The sequence below is a fragment of the Lissotriton helveticus genome, chromosome 12 (assembly GCF_964261635.1).
Source record: "Lissotriton helveticus chromosome 12, aLisHel1.1, whole genome shotgun sequence".
Classification (NCBI taxonomy): Eukaryota; Metazoa; Chordata; class Amphibia; order Caudata; family Salamandridae; genus Lissotriton; species Lissotriton helveticus.
The window spans coordinates 728,539,551-728,555,467 of NC_136073.1; the positions used below are offsets into that span (position 1 = coordinate 728,539,551).

General features: G+C 40.9%; 1 protein-coding gene across 3 annotated transcripts in view; it reads right to left on the minus strand.

Moving 5' to 3' along the window:
• POLR3C (RNA polymerase III subunit C) overlaps positions 1 to 15,917 on the minus strand; it is a 191,249-nt gene that overhangs the window by 167,882 nt on the left and 7,450 nt on the right. The window contains exon 1 of one of the 3 annotated variants that reach the window (XM_078671275.1): positions 14,217 to 14,235. The exons of the other annotated variants lie outside the window; for them this stretch is intronic. The gene's annotated coding sequence lies outside the window, so the exon portion shown is untranslated. Of the gene's footprint in view, positions 1 to 14,216; positions 14,236 to 15,917 lie in introns of those variants that run through there. 3 annotated transcript variants of the gene reach the window in all.

The following is a 15,917-nucleotide window of genomic DNA, read 5'->3' on the forward strand; positions in this document are numbered from 1 at the left end:
GTCTATCTGGAGAATCTGAAATAAGATTTGTGGGAAAGGACAGCCTCTCTTCTTAACCTTCAAGCTCATTTCACATACTTTTCAGATAGACCAATTATTGAGCCTAGCGCTTTTGTGTGAATTCTTCTCCTCCTTTTACTGATCTTTGGAGGTTATTTGTCAATTCTATAGCTAACAATGAAGAGGACCGGTAAGCCAGACATCTCTTGAGCCCTCGTCCCAGTCATTAATTATGCAGAATATCAAGGCTATAGTGAACTTTGAAAAGGATAATAGGAAATAAATAAAGACACTATTGTTGCCAATCAAAATGTGTTAGTGAGTGACTTAAGAAAAAAATAACCAAGAAATTTGAAATTGCTTAAACTGAGCTGAACTCAATAACCCCTGTCTAAAAGACCAACCTTCCAAACCAAGATCTTGAATGTGATAATGGCTGACACAGGTGTGAGGCGAATCACAAGTAGCTACTGTAAATATCTCGAAAATACGCACCCCCTGAACCGCTTCCCAAGATGTTGCTGTACCCCTAGTGGATCTACTTTAACAAACCCAGGCATAAAGGAGCCAGACACGAAATAGGCACAGGAAGTAATGGGTCATATCCACCAGCTAATGGAAATGGAAGGCACATTCCTTCCCTGACCGGCAGCACCAAAGGTGATATTCAGATGGTCTCACCTATGGTGCAGAGACAGAATATCGATTCAAAAATATCAAGTTGCACAAATATCGAGTTGCAAATATCGTGGGTCAGAAATATCGACATACAGAGTCTCGTGGTCAAGAAGATCGATTTCAGGTAAGTAATATCGATATTAAAATATTGAAGTGTGTAATATCATTTAACAAAAATATAGTTGTTAAAAATATCGTTTGTTTATTAATGTTATGTATTTTAGTATATATTTTATATGATTGTGTTGTATGTTTTTTGTATAAGAATTGTTTGTATTTTTCATATATGTGTTACATTTTTAGTAGTTATTAACTTTTTTCAATTTGAATTTTGCGTTTTAGTTCCGTAGCAGGTTGTGGGTTTATAGGGCAATAGGGTGCAAAGTTATTTATTATATTAAATGTATTTATTATTTTGTATTTATTAATATTTGTTTAATTGAGATGTTATAGTGTTAAATGTGTGAAGTAATGTATTATTAAGTAATTGGTTAATTAATTTTTGTTAATTAATTATGGTAATTGTGTAATTAATTTTAGGAATTTGTTGTGGTGTTTATAGGTGTTAAGGGTGGGAAGTAATTTATTTTTCATTGATGAATTATTAATTGGCTGTTAATTTTAATTAATAGGTAATTAATTGTGTAATTACTTTTAGGTGTTTTATGTTTGTAGGTGTTAAGGGTGGGAGTAATTTATTTTTAATTGATGAATTAATAATTGGATGTTAATTTTAATTAATTGGTAATTAATGATGGTAATTGTGTAATTAATTTTAGGTGTGTGTTTTGGTGTTTATAGGAGTAAAGGGTGGGAAGTAATTTGTATTTATTTAATACATATATAGTTGTTGTTAGTCTTGGCACCATTGGCGTGAGTGTCCCTTCCATTTTTTGCTGTTGCCTCATCCGTTTTTGTTGATATAGCACTTGCTACTGCTGATCAGTGCCAAAGTGCAAGTACTCCCTATTGTAAAATGATGTAATGGATTAGTGATTCCATGATTGGTCATTTGATTTACTTGTCAGACCCTATTACAGCGCACCATGTGTGCCCAGGGCCTGTAAATCAAATGCTGCTGGTGGGCGTGCAGCGCCAATTGTTCTCCCCACAGAAGCAGCTTGTAAAATATGGCTCAGGGCTCCCATTGCAGAGCCCTTGTGCAGTCTGGAACTGCCATGTCGACTTGACAAGTGCACCCACTTGCCAGTCCCTAAACCTTCCTTTTTCCACATATTAGTCACCCCTAAGGTAGGCCCAAGGGCATGGTGCATTGTATGTAAAAGTTAGGACATGCCATGATGTGTGTGGCATGTCCCGATAGTGAATTACAACCAATTTTGTTTTTCACTATTGCAAGGCTACCAGTTCCCATAGGCCAGACTGTTTGATTATAACATCTTATAATCCTAACTGACCCAGGGAACAAGGTAGAAATTCGAGTTTAGTATGCCTGAACTCACAGTGTTAAAATACATCTTTTAGTATGGGTGATTTTTACATTCTGTGTTTGAAAATACCATTTTTAGAAAGTAGGTATTTTCTTGCCTAACCACCCAGTATGCCTCTGCTAGGTTTGTGTATTCCATGTCTCGGTTCTGAGTGACAGGAGGCTGGAGAGGGTCATGGCTCCAGCAGTCTGATGGGTCAGGGCTGGGCTAAATAGGACCTGCATTGAATAGAGAGTAGGGGAGGAGATTTCCTTTCACTGACCTGAACCCTCATAGAATAGAGAGTACGGGGGGGGGAGATTTCCTTTCAGGTACCTGGGCCAGGTCTGCTTTCACACAATGCTGTCTCCACCTCCTGCCAGGAAGCTGCATCCAGGAGCACAGAACTGGTTTGGACTAGGTACAGACACTGCTTTCATAGACAAAGGATTTGTGTGTATAAAAAGGGGGACACAGACCCCAGAACTGTAGATCACTTCTGGGAAATCAAGAGGAAACCTTTGCCAAGGAGAAGAGAAGGATAAGCGGAGGTGGAATACTGCCACTGTGCCGCTTGCTGTCTGGGGTTGGCCTGCAGTGGCTGTTTGCTGCCAAGGAAAAGAGAAAAGGGACTTTGCTGTTTTGCTTTGCCACCTGCTTGAAGAAAAGATCTCCAAGGGCTTGAAACTGAGCTTCCTCCTGTTCTAAAGTTTCAGGAACACAAAGACTTCACCCCTTCTGTCCGCCTGCATCTAGAACTGCTGTTTTAGCTGCTACAGAAGGAAATTGCAACACTGATGCCGGCGAGCGACGCCGTAACCTGCACCGAAGCCGTGAGCGCAGCTCCGTCTTGCAACGTAGGCCCAATGGCCCGACTCCGAAGCTGACTTCATCATTGCGGAGCCGATCCTCGACGTGGGTGATCACGAATCCATTAACATCGCGCCATCGTAAGGAACAGTGGTTTCGGTGCCATTGTGACGTCATATGTCCGACGCAGTAAGGAACCGTCATATCGCATCCCCTGCACTGCAGTAAGGAACAGAGGAGGCACCTCCCCTGGGGTCCAAAGGAACCGACGCCATGCAGCGCCTATGAAGCCGCACCTCCCCGACGCCATGAACTATTTTTGTTTTCATCAATTCCAAGGTACTGTTCTTTGGGGGTCTGCTTGACTCCGGGCCAGATGCCGCGCACCTCACGGTCAGTGTCGTGCTTTGGGATTTCCACAGACCACGACGTCGTTATAACTCCAAGTGGAGTTATTTGTTGCTACAAGCTGGATTTAAGTGAATAAACAATTTTTCAGGTTAATTTGAGAATTGTATTGTGGATTTTTGTCGTATTGGTCTTGTTTAAGAATAGATAAAGATTCTTTATTTTTCTAAACTGGTGTGGTGTCCATTTGTACTGTTTTCACTGTATTACTGTATGTGTTCACAAATACTTTACACACTGCCTCTGAGATAAGACTGTCTGCTCGTGCCAAGCTACCAAGGGAGTGAGCAGGGATTATTCAGGAGTGTATCCCCCTTTCCCCGACTAGAAGCCAGGGTCCCTGTTTGGACAAAGGTGTATACCATTGCCAACTTGAGACCCCCATTTCTAACAGTTGTTAATTAATGTTAATGTATTTTGGGTAATTGTTTAATGTTTTTGTCTGCTGTTTTTACTTTTAAAGGGGTAAAGGGTGGATATTAAATATATTTTAATTACTTTATTATTATTTGTGAATAGCAATGGTTTTTAATGTATAAATAAGTTTTAATCGTGTTTTATTATTTTCGAGTTTAATTTTGGTGTGTGTTGTGGATATCATAGTGTGTGTAGTTAATTCATGTTTATTCTTTTTTATTGATTATTAATTATATTAATTTTGGGGATACTTAATTTTAATGTTGCAGTGTTTTGTTATTGGTGTGGAGTTAAAGGGTAAGAAATACAATAAATACATTTTGTGTATTAATTGTTTGTAATTATGTTTTAGTTTAAAATAATGCTATTTTATGAATGTATTTTATATTATTTGTAGATGTTTTATATGTATTATAATAGTTTAACTTTTTATATATTTAATGTATTTGATTTTTCATTTCTAAATATTGTTTATTTTATCATTATTATGTTTTTTATTTTTGATTTTACTGTCCGAGTGTGAAAAGTATTTTTTTCTCGCTTAGCTATCCAACACTTGCCCTACTGTTGCACTCACTGGAGTTGGAATAGTAATTGTTATCCCTCCGCTAGCCAACACTTTGCCTACTGTTGCATTCAATGGAGTGAGAATAAAAATGTCTACCCCTCCTCTATCCAACAGTTGTTCTACTGTTGCATTCAGTGGAGTGGGAATATTAATTTTCACCCCTCTGCTATCCAACACATGCCCTACTATTGCACCTATTTGAGTGGGAATAGTAATTTTTACCTCTCCGCTATCCAACACTTTCCCTACTGTTGCACTCACTGGAGTTCAAACAGTAATTTTTACACCTCCGCTATCCAACATTTTCTCTACTGTTACACTCACTGGTGTGGGAATAGTAATTTTTACCCCTCTGCTAACCAACATCTTTTCTACCGTTGCATTCACTGCAGTGGGAATAAAAAAAAGTTAACCGTCTGCTATCCAACAGTTATTCTACTGTTGCATTCAGTGAAGTGGGAATAGTAATTTTTTCCACTCCGCTATCCAACACTTTCCTTACTTTTGGTCTCACTGGAGTGGGAATAGTAATTTGTACCCCTCCGCTATTCAACACTTTCCCTACTGTTGCACTGATTGTATTGGGAAATGTAAGTTTAAATACTTTTTAATTGTTTAATGTTTTAAATTATTATAGAATTGTATTTATATTTTAAATTATTGATATATATATATATATATATATATTATTTGTATATAATTGTAATTAATTTTTTTAAATAAATTAAAGATAATAGTTTACTAATTATTATATATATATATATATATATATATATATATATATATATATATATATATATATATATATATTTTCAAAATCCTTTCACAAAAGTCGTACATACGCTCTCAGGAAAATGAGTCCAAACCTACAAATACTGGAACACAGGTTTATTCCACATATATATATATATATATATATATCAGTATAAATTGTTTGTGTTTCTTTTTTTAATTACGTGTGTTATATTTTATTAGATGTAATTGGTTTTGTTAAATTTAAGATTAATATTTCATATAGTTAATATATATGAATTTATTATATATTTATTTTATTGCTATATATTTTACATCTATATTTTCGATTAAATATTTTTGTGCATTACCTGTGTAGGTATGGGAGTCAATATTTTTGTATTCTATCTTTTTTTTCGATATTTTTAACATAGATGTTTTTGTCATCGCTATTCTATCAGTGAACCCTCACCTACATAAGGAACTTGATCTGTCCAACAAAACCAAAATAACTCTTCTGACATCCAAAGAGTTAACAAGGATTTCTATGTGAAAAGGAGTAGGAAAAACACAGGTAGAATAATCTATTGATCCTGATCAGCTACGAGCACAACCTTACGACGAAATTCAGGATCAGGTTTGCACAGAAGAGCACCCAGTTCTCCAGTTCTACAAGATGAGGTTACTGCTACAAAAAACTACTATTTTTATAGTCAAGAACTTCTACTTTGCTGAAACCAGATGTTCACAAGAAGCATTCTGAAGAAAAGGTAAAGGCCAGAGAGAACGGCATGGACACATTACGCGTCTAGAGATAGAAAAGCTTTTAGAAGTCTGGTAGCTAAAGCCTCACCACACTAAGACTCGCTAAATCCTCCTATTACTGCCCACTGAGCCTTAACGATTGAAACTGCCAAGCTGCTCTTGAATCCATCATAAAGTAACTGAAGAACAGAGGAAAGGTCAGTCAATAAGAGAAAGATTTTGAAGAACACTAGTTAAGAAAGTTTCCCCAGTGTCTAGAATATGATCTTTACCGCGGATGACTGTCTGGATCTCTGGATGGCTTGAGAACAATGAGCTGCAAGTCCTCTACTCTGTATCCCAAACCTCTCAATCACCAGACTGACAAAGAAGATGCCCTGAAGGCTTAAAAGGAAAAGATAGAAAATAATTTACAAATTTACAAGGCACGCAGCCAGAGATATGTATTGAAATGCAGGGAACTAAGCTGTGTGTATTTGGAAAGAAAGAAAAGGATCATATCAGCTTCCCCTCCTGAATTCTCAGTAGAAGATGAGGGATGAGAGGAATCTCAGGAAAACATGCAGAAGATGCTGAAGGGGCCAGGATTTAGAAAGAGTGTCTATCAACTCAAGATTCTTCAGCAGGAAAACACGAGAAAATCCTGGAATTTTGTGCGTTCGCTTGTGATGCAAGAGAACTAGAAAGACTCACTAGAGATTTAAAAAAAACTCTAGGAACAGTCTTCCAAATCTCTCACATATGACCCTAATTAACTCTGAGGTTAGAGACGGACACTTGGAAGATATGAATATTCAGCCTAATCTGTCTGACGGAAGACTGTCCAGCTCCTTGCTGTGTATAGCTTTTAGGGAAAGTTTATGAAGTTCTGCCCAGGTGCTCAACTTATTTGTTACCTGGGCGAAAATTCTTGATCATATCTCCCCCCCCCCCCATCTGTTTACAAAGGCCATGGTCACTGAAATATATGCCCAAACAAGAACATGCTTATGTTCTAGGAGTGATTTAGTGCAGCTCATTATTTAAAGAATTGCAGACAGTTACCTTCAATTCGATATCCACTGGCTTTCCTTGCAAGTCCAGCAGCCCTGTATTAAAATATCCTGCAGAGCTGCATTCCATCCCCTCTTGTTGCCACTGGTCATAACCGCCATATGAGGATCTAAATGAAGTGGTAAACTTCTGTTCAAAAATTCAGTTTTTTAACTACCACTGAAGAAGGTTGGCAATTTGAATGTAGGAAAAGACCTCTTTTAGTCTGATCTGCTGGCTCATTTAACTTACTTATAAGCCCCTTGTATATGGAACAAGAAGTACCCAGAGCTAGTATGTTTAGTGTCACTACTTGTCTGCAGCACTTTATTGTGAACCACTACAGTAACAAGGTGGAAGCGTGACTCTAGGCCTGCCACTGCAGCATAGTCAAAAAGAACAGATGACCGATGGAATTCTAACCAAGCCAAACATTCCCCCGCCCCACCCCACCCCCGTCACAGATCCGGGTTAAATCCATCATTTTTTTGCCTGCCATGGCATTCCAGTTTGCACCCAGCCATATGCAAATCAGTCTTGATCCTGCTCCCCATAGGAACAGTCCAGCCCGAACTGCCAGACCAGAAATAAACATCCTGGGACTGGCTTCAGGGTATCACCCTTCATCAGCCAACACTAGCTTGAATCTGGTGGCATAGTGAGTACAGGACCCACGTCTGGCATACCTTTCCCACTTAAGGCGACAAATGCAAAAATAACAGATGATGGACCGTCTAGGTAAGGAAATTCATTCCAGATTTTCAAATATAACAGAGCCTCCAACAGAGCAATCAGATTGGTCAATACCACTGGGGCAGGTCTGATTCCTAAAGACAATGACTACAAATGGTGATTCTCTGGTAAACAAAATATCGGGAATCACAGATGATTTTGTGCAAAGGAAATCTCAAAGTAGGTACCCATAACACCCAACGTAATTATGAAGGCTCCTTCTCAAACAAGGGGATAATCCTTTGTAGAGTCTCCATCGGACTAGAATTTTAAGAATCCATTTGTTGACTCCTCTTAAATTGATAATCATACTGAACCCTCCGGTCAACTTCATTTTCCATGCTCCTTCTTTGGAACTGGAGCTAGGCTTCAATCCACCAGGAGGTAATTGCAACTACTTAAGAGTCCTGGGGGGAAAACAACGTTTGCTTTCTCCTCAGACTGAATTGATGAAACAATTTTACATGTAATGGAACTCCTCCCAAAGAAACAATGGTGAGATATTGCAACTACTTCCTGGTGCATTTAACTTTTCATTTATTGTATACCCACCAAATATAAGTAAGAAACAATGGAGGTAGACAATGAGCTATTTTACCCCTAGCGGGTCTTTGTAATATATAGTAATTCTTTTTTCTGTGTCAAACATTCACAATTGTCTTTCCTGTGAGATTGAACACTCAGTGTGCATTAGAAAGTTAGCAAGAAAACGCCGCATCTGTGCACGATGTATACGGATTTTATGGCTTGGGAGAGCAACAACTAGGGTGCTAGCCTGGAAAAGATTAGTAGAGCGGTATTAGGGCAAGTGTGGCACCACAATGCCACATTGCACCTAGGTACACTTTCATATAGACAATATTATATTGTGTAGTATTTAGTACAACTGAAAGATCAAAATCACTTTCTTTCATTTAAAAGATAAGCATTGGGTTGGATACTGGAGTGACTGTATCAGCTGGGTGGTTGCTTACTTTGCTTGTTTGACGAACACTACCTCCCGCAGAAGCCTGTGAATGTTTACACTTTCTGCCCTGAGCATCAACTGGGGAATGGTTTGTACTTGGCAGAGTTAGCAAAGACATAGTTGGCTGGCATTAGGACACTAGTGGCAAACGACCCTGTAGTAATGGGGTTGCGCGTCATGCAGTACGTGGATTATGGAATGTTAGTTATGTTCCATGTACTTAAAGTGAAGGGTTGGAATGTTGCTGGAGTTGGAGCTGGGAAAGTACTTGTTTGTACATGTAATACCGGAGTCCTACGAGGTTGTTCAAATAAAGGATTTCTACAACTTACCTGGTGGTCCTTCATCACTGCGGAAATTGGCGACGAGCTGAACAACCTCAGGAACCTACAGAATTGCTTCTACAACTAAGGAGTAGTTACGTTTTTTTCTACCTCCTGTCAAGTTCCAGCGGGTGAACGTCAGTGATTCGGCGATTTCCAAGATTTTCAGTTAAGCAATCCAGTCTACTGACATGTAAGCCCGAGCAGCTAAGGAATTTTTTCAGATTGAGGTACAGGACCAGTGTTTTGAGGCAGTCACCTGCTCCGGCAGTTGGGAGAGACCACTGGGGACATACCGCGACAGTAGACCACAAGCATGTTTCAAATAATACTCCTGTGTGTGTACACGCCATGCTGGTGAGACCGCAAGAGCATGAACGCTTAACAGCTGCACGTCAAAGAAAGCGGGGAGACTGCAAGTCCACGAGCATGTGCCAAAACACGCCACGCTCTGACACAAACAACGGCGTGTTAAGAAAAGAGTGTCAGTAAAGTGTCTGCCCGTTCATCAGTGCTTGAGGACTAAAGGGCATGACCTCAAAGTGCGGCCATTTTGTTGTGAAAAAAATAAGTGTAAACAAGTATGGAGGTAGGATAAAAGAGGCAATAGGAGTTGAAGTACTTTCTGCACACTCTAGGCAGAATTTCTACTGGAGTGCATTTTGTGCACTTCCTTCAGCAACTGAAGCCTGAAAAATAGTAAGTTTTGAATAACTATACAAGTTTAAATGCAAACTTTGAATAGTTCCACAATTTTCTTTGCAAATCATGCATGTGGAGTGTTAACTTTTCTTCAAATGAAGCTAGTCCAGCATCTGGTAATTCTGCCTTACACCTTATTTGTCCTTAATAATTTTTGGTGAACCTGAGGTAGCATGGAGTGTATTAAAAGAGTATTTCCTCAATTTAGCTTAATTGGAGTATTGTAGTGGGACTTGTACACCTGAAAGGAAGAAAAGAATTGCAATGTACTGCCTGGGCCCCGAGGGTTTGAGCATTTATAACCAGCTTCAGAAACATGAAAGAAATGCAGGTGATTTGGATGTTTTCAAATCTGCGTCATTGGATTTGGTTGAACATTTTTCACCCACAGTATGTGTAGCTGTTATGAGGTATGCTTGTTTTCAGAGTAAACTAGAAAAGTATTAGACTATTGAATACTATGTCTCTGCTTTGAAAAACTGGCTATCACATGTAGGTTTGGTAACCTGCGCGATGAGTTAGTACGCAATCAGATAGTTATATTTGCCAAAAACAAAGGTATACACTGTTAGGGTTCAGGGGCAAAGAGGAAAGCATTGAACTGTGTTCATGGCTGGGCCGCAATCACGAGGTGCACACTTTTTACACGCTCCCTCAACCCTCTAAAAGGACGCCTCTCACGCATATTGACGCTTGGCTTACTGATCCGGTCCGTGACCAAGCCCCTTCCGTGCTTCCGCGTTGTTCCCCGTTTGGTGTTCAGCGTCTCCTTCGTTTGAGCGTTTGGTGTGCCGCTTGCCCGATATGGACTCATCTCTCCTCGGAGTCGGAAGCCTTCCTGGTGGTCCAAGCGGTATTCCTTTGGCAGCACTCTCCCTCACTGCAATACTTTCCCTCCCTCGCTGCGATATTTTCCCTATCCCCAAATTGTTTGCTGCATGTTGTGATTGTGAGAGCGGTGGCTCTGCTCCGTTACCGTTCTTCGAGCAGGTCTTGTGTTTTCCTACCCCTCCCTCGAGTGTGTTGCTGTTCCGCTTCATTGGCTCAGTGGAGCCGGACGGCACACCTCGAGTGTGTGTCTGCTCCGCTCTTCCCTGTCGGAAGGGCCGGCCGGAACACCTCAATCCCTTGTCCTGATATTCCTGTTATTTGGCTGGTTGCCTTCCTCTCAGTCTTATCGCAAGGCCATATTGTTTGAACCCTATTTCTGTTGTTCTATCGATCCACCATAGTCCTCATTGTATGAATGTTGAATGAATGTCTCAGTCCAGGACCTTAGTCAGTGTTGCTGACATCCCCTACCCTGTGCAAGACATCCTTAAGGATCCTGTTCCGGTCTTGTGGAAGAGACCCCTATAGAGAATGCTTACAGAAGAAACCGGGTGAGTGTGAAGCGGTACTGAACACATATCAATGTATCATAGTCATTAGAGTTTATAAAGCATTGTGTTGTGATTGCTATTTTTCTTTCCAGCACCTGCTCCTCCTGGCTGCCCGTCTCCTCGACCTCATTCATCCTCATATGGGGAGAGTGGTGGACACTCCTTGGTTTTAATTCCCCCATACTTTTTGAGAGCATTACCTCAGAGTGAGTTTCACCTTCCATTCTGAGGGCTGCTTTTTGGAAGTTAGGGGTATTTATCTTCGCTCCTGTTGAGTCTGGCGACTGTACCTGACAGAAAGCCAAGCCCACGAATCTTTATCCACCTGAGCGAAGATGAATACTGGAGGCGCCAGTATGGAACCAGATTTCCACTCTGGCGTACAGACTCCCAGGGTAGACAAATTATCAGTAGTGTTAATGGGTTTGCAGGCAGAAGTAGGGAGGTTAAGACATGAAAATCAAAAATTACAAGAGGAAGTGATACAGTTGAAAGCCCAAGAGGTAACACATGTCAGAGAGACAGGCACCCTTCCTAAGGCCCGAAAGAATTACATTCAACCTGCCAGATTTTCACTAACCTCTTCACTTTCAGGCTCCAGTTCTAGAGAAAACCCAGAAAACCCCCTCCCTGTACAGGTGACAGTACACACTCCCAGCCCAGTACCCCTTGCCATGCCAGAGAGATTTTCAGGAGATAGCTCAAAGTACAGCATCTTCATGAATCAATGCCAACTACAGTTTTTATGTAAAAGCCTCTGCCTTTTCAGACGATGCAGCCAAAGTAACATTTATTATATCTTATTTAGCAGGCAATGCCGCTGAATGGGCGGTTCAGTTGGTGGAAAATAATGATCCCCTGTTGTATAACTTCACTCTATTTCAGGAGAAGATGCGGAGTCTATTTGCAAGACATACATATATGCAGGCTAGTGATAATGCTCTTCTCAATTTGAAACAAGGGTCCAAAGATCTCCTCACATATATCACTAGCTTTAACAGGTTAGTGGCAGAAACGCACTGGCCCGAAGATAAAAGAACATCATTATTCTATCAAGGGCTTTGCGATGAACTAAAAGACCTTTTATCTCAAATCGTGAACCCGCCAGAGGACTGCTCCTCCTTTATCGAGTTTACGGTCAAACTGGACCATCGTTTACACGAGAGAAAGGGAGAAAAAACTCGTCTGGTAGCTCCCAAATATGTAATGATGCGATCCGAGAAAAAAGAAAACAAGGATACATCAGAACCTATGCAAATAGGGGGGTTAAGAGGACCCCTGTCTATAAAGGAGAAGGACAAACGCAGAAAAAACAATCTGTGTTTATACTGCGGGAAAGGGGGGCATTATGCTAAAGAATGTCCCGTCCACCCTCCGGTATCGAAAAGAACAGTAGCAAGTGGGTGTCTGCATCAGGAAAACTAGAGGGCTTGAAGAAGGGCGAGATCAACTCTTCAAGTACGAAATCTCTTGTGATCTCAAAACCTAAGATCTCTGTACCAAGAGTAGTAAAGCATTTCATCTTGACATGGTCTGCTACCGGGAGACATACTATGTCCCTTCTTTTAGATTCGGGGGCCACCGGAAACTTTTTTGATATTTGCTTGGCAAGAAAGTTAGGATTACCTGTCCTTGCCAAGGACCATCCTGAGCCGATCAGAGCAGTAGACGGCTCAGAATTAACCTCTGGTCTGATATCTTATCAAACAGCACCATTGGTCTTGGTGTTTGATAATGGGCATTCCGATTTGATCTTATTGATGCTCCAAATTTTGGGGCCATTCTCGGAGTCCCGTGGCTTCAAGTCCACAATCCTCAGATTGATTGGAGTGCCCGAACAGTAACCTTAAAGTCCCAGTATTGTATGTTACATTGTTATTGAGAAGCCCGAGAAGACATTTCTCCTTTGTATTGTGCGGGCAGATAAGTGCTGCCACCGCTTCACTCCCTGACATATATGAAGAATTCCAGTCTGTCTTTAATGAAGTAGAGGCAACTAGACTGCCACCCCATCGCAGTTATGATTGCAGGATAGACTTGATACCTGGGGCCGAACTACCTTGCAGTAGAGTTTATGCTCGCACCCCCTCGGAAACAGAATATTTAAAGACATATCTGGATGACATGTTAACAAAAGGATTCAGTAGAAATTCAACCTCCCCTGTGTCCTCGCCTTTGTTTTTTATAGACAAACGGGAAGGGGGTTTAAGAGCCTGTCTGGACTACCGTGCCCTGAACAAAGCTACTATTAAGAACAAGTATCCTCTCCCTCTCATTTCTGTTCTCTTAGACCAAGTGAGAGGGGCTAAGATTTTTACGAAAATAGATTTGAGAGGGGCATATCATCTCATCAGAGTGAAACAGGGGGATGAATGGAAGACAGCATTCAGGACAAAATTTGGGCTATACGAGTATTGCGTAATGCCCTTCGGCTTATGCAATGCGCCTGCTGCCTTCCAGTACTTCGTCAACGACATCTTTAGAGAATATTTGGATATTTTTGTCATAGTATATATAGATGACTTTCTGATATATTCTCAAACAGAACAGGAACACGTCAGCCATGTTAAGAAAATACTGAGCAAACTGCAGGAACACCAGTTATTTGCCAAACTAGATAAAAGCACATTTCATACCACTCACATCGATTTTCTGGGATTCATTATCTCTCCTGAAGGCATTCAAATGGACCCTCAAAAGATTGATGCCCTCATTCACTGGCCTAGTCCCAGCTCTGTTAAAGAAGTTCAGTCCTTCCTCGGATTTGCGAATTTCTATCGCAGATTGATCAGTAATTTCTCCGAGACAATCACTCCCATCACCAGATTGTTAAAGAAGGGGGTGTTCTTTGTTTGGACTGAGGAGGCTGAACAAGCCTTTTGTACATTAAAGAACAAGTTTACATCTGCTCCCATTATCAAACATGCTGATAATGCCTTGCCATATTTTGTAGAGACAGACGCATCCCAATATGCTGTGGGTGGGGTCTTATCTCAAAGAGATAGAGATTCCGGACAACTACACCCTGTAGCCTATTTTTCTAAAACCTTGTTGCCTGCAGAGCAAAATTACACAGTTGGTGAAAGGGAATTATTGGCCATTAAATTGGCATTTTAAGAATAGAGGCATTATCTGTTGGGATCCCCTCATACGGTTACCATCTACTCCGATCACAAAATCCTCCAATTTTTTAGATCTGCACAAGCTCTCACCCCTCGACAAATGCGATGGGTGTCTTTTTTCAGTGAATACGATTTCGTAATTACTTACCGCCCTGGACCCCAACATGGGAAAGCGGATGCGCTTTCACGTCTGGGGTATTCCACATCTCTGTTGAAGGAAGAACCTCATCTGATAATTCCTGCCCATAAGATCTTAGGAGCAGAAGTACATCCTCCACAAGACTTCCTAGATGGGTTACAAACTCAATATGAGAAAATATCTGACACACAATGGATACAAGATTCGTCAAACACTATTAAGGAGGGTCTGTATTATCATGACAACAAGTTGTATATCCCTCATCTACCCTTACAGTTAAAAGTAATGGAATGGTGTCACAATAGTTCCTTAGCAGGACATCCAGGGATTAACAAAACTATTGAAACTTGCCAACGTTGGTTTTGGTGGGAGACCATTACACAAGATATCAGAAAGTATGTTCAGGCATGTACTCTCTGTGCCAGACAGAAAGCAATAATTTGTGCACCTACAGGGCTGTTAAAAACTATAGCCATACCACCAGAACCATGGCATTCCATTAGTATGGATTGCATTACTGAACTTCCTCTCTGTCAGGGCTTTACCACTATTTTTGTAGTGGTAGACATGCTATCCAAAATGGCTCATGTCATTCCTCTAAAGAAGATACCCTCTGCTAAAGAGTTAGTTCAGGTTTTCTTAGACCAAATAATACGCCTACATGGATTACCCTCTGTTATCATTTCTGATAGGGGCCCTCAATTTGTGTCCAAGTTCTGGCAGGGCATGTGTGCCGTTCTAGAGATTGACCATCGCTTGGCTACAGCGTACCATCCCTAGACAGATGGTCAAACCGAAAGGACTAATCAAACCTTAGAGCAATATTTAAGATGTCTTTTGACTGGTATTTCAGCCGATTGGGTACGAGTCCTTCCCTTGGCAGAATCTGCTTACAATAACACCACTCATTCCTCCATCAAAGTCTCTCCTTTCTTTTTTAATTATGCACACCATCCCTGTATGTTACCTATTCACATTCATCAGAAGCTAGAAAATCTTCCTGCCCTTGAAGATCACCATAACAACATCAAGAAAGTATGGGAAAAAGCAAAAACAGAGCTAACCAAAGCTAAGGAAGCCATGAAAAGACAAGCAGATCTCCACAGAAAAGTAGAACCAACATATATGGTGGGAGAAAAGGTGTGGTTATCTACAAGAAACTTAATGTTGGAGGGTCCCAAGAAATTACAACCCAGGTTTATCGGTCCCTTTCAGATACAAAGAATTGTTACTCCTGTGACCTTAAAACTACAACTCCCTCCCCAGATGAAGATACACCCTGTTTTTCACTGTTCCTTGATAAAAAAGTATACCCCTCCGCTACAACCAGAAATTCCTCCACCCCCAATATTGGTAGATGGGGAAGAAGAACATGAAGTCCATAAAATCTTGGATTCCAGGAGACACAGAGGCAAAATCCAATACCTCATAGATTGGGTCGGTTATCCCCCTGAGGATAGATCATGGGAACCAGCTGAAAACGTTCACGCTCCTCGATTGGTAAAAGGTTTCATGCTCTCCATCCTACCAAACCACGCCCTGGGAAGAGGCCTTTGCGGGGGGATACGGTTAGGGTTCAGGGGCAAAGAGGAAAGCATTGAACTGTGTTCAGGGCCGGGCCGCAATCACGAGGTGCACACTTTTTACAAGCTCCCTCAACCCTCTAAAGGGATGCCTCTCACGCAGATTGACGCTTGGCTTACTGATCCG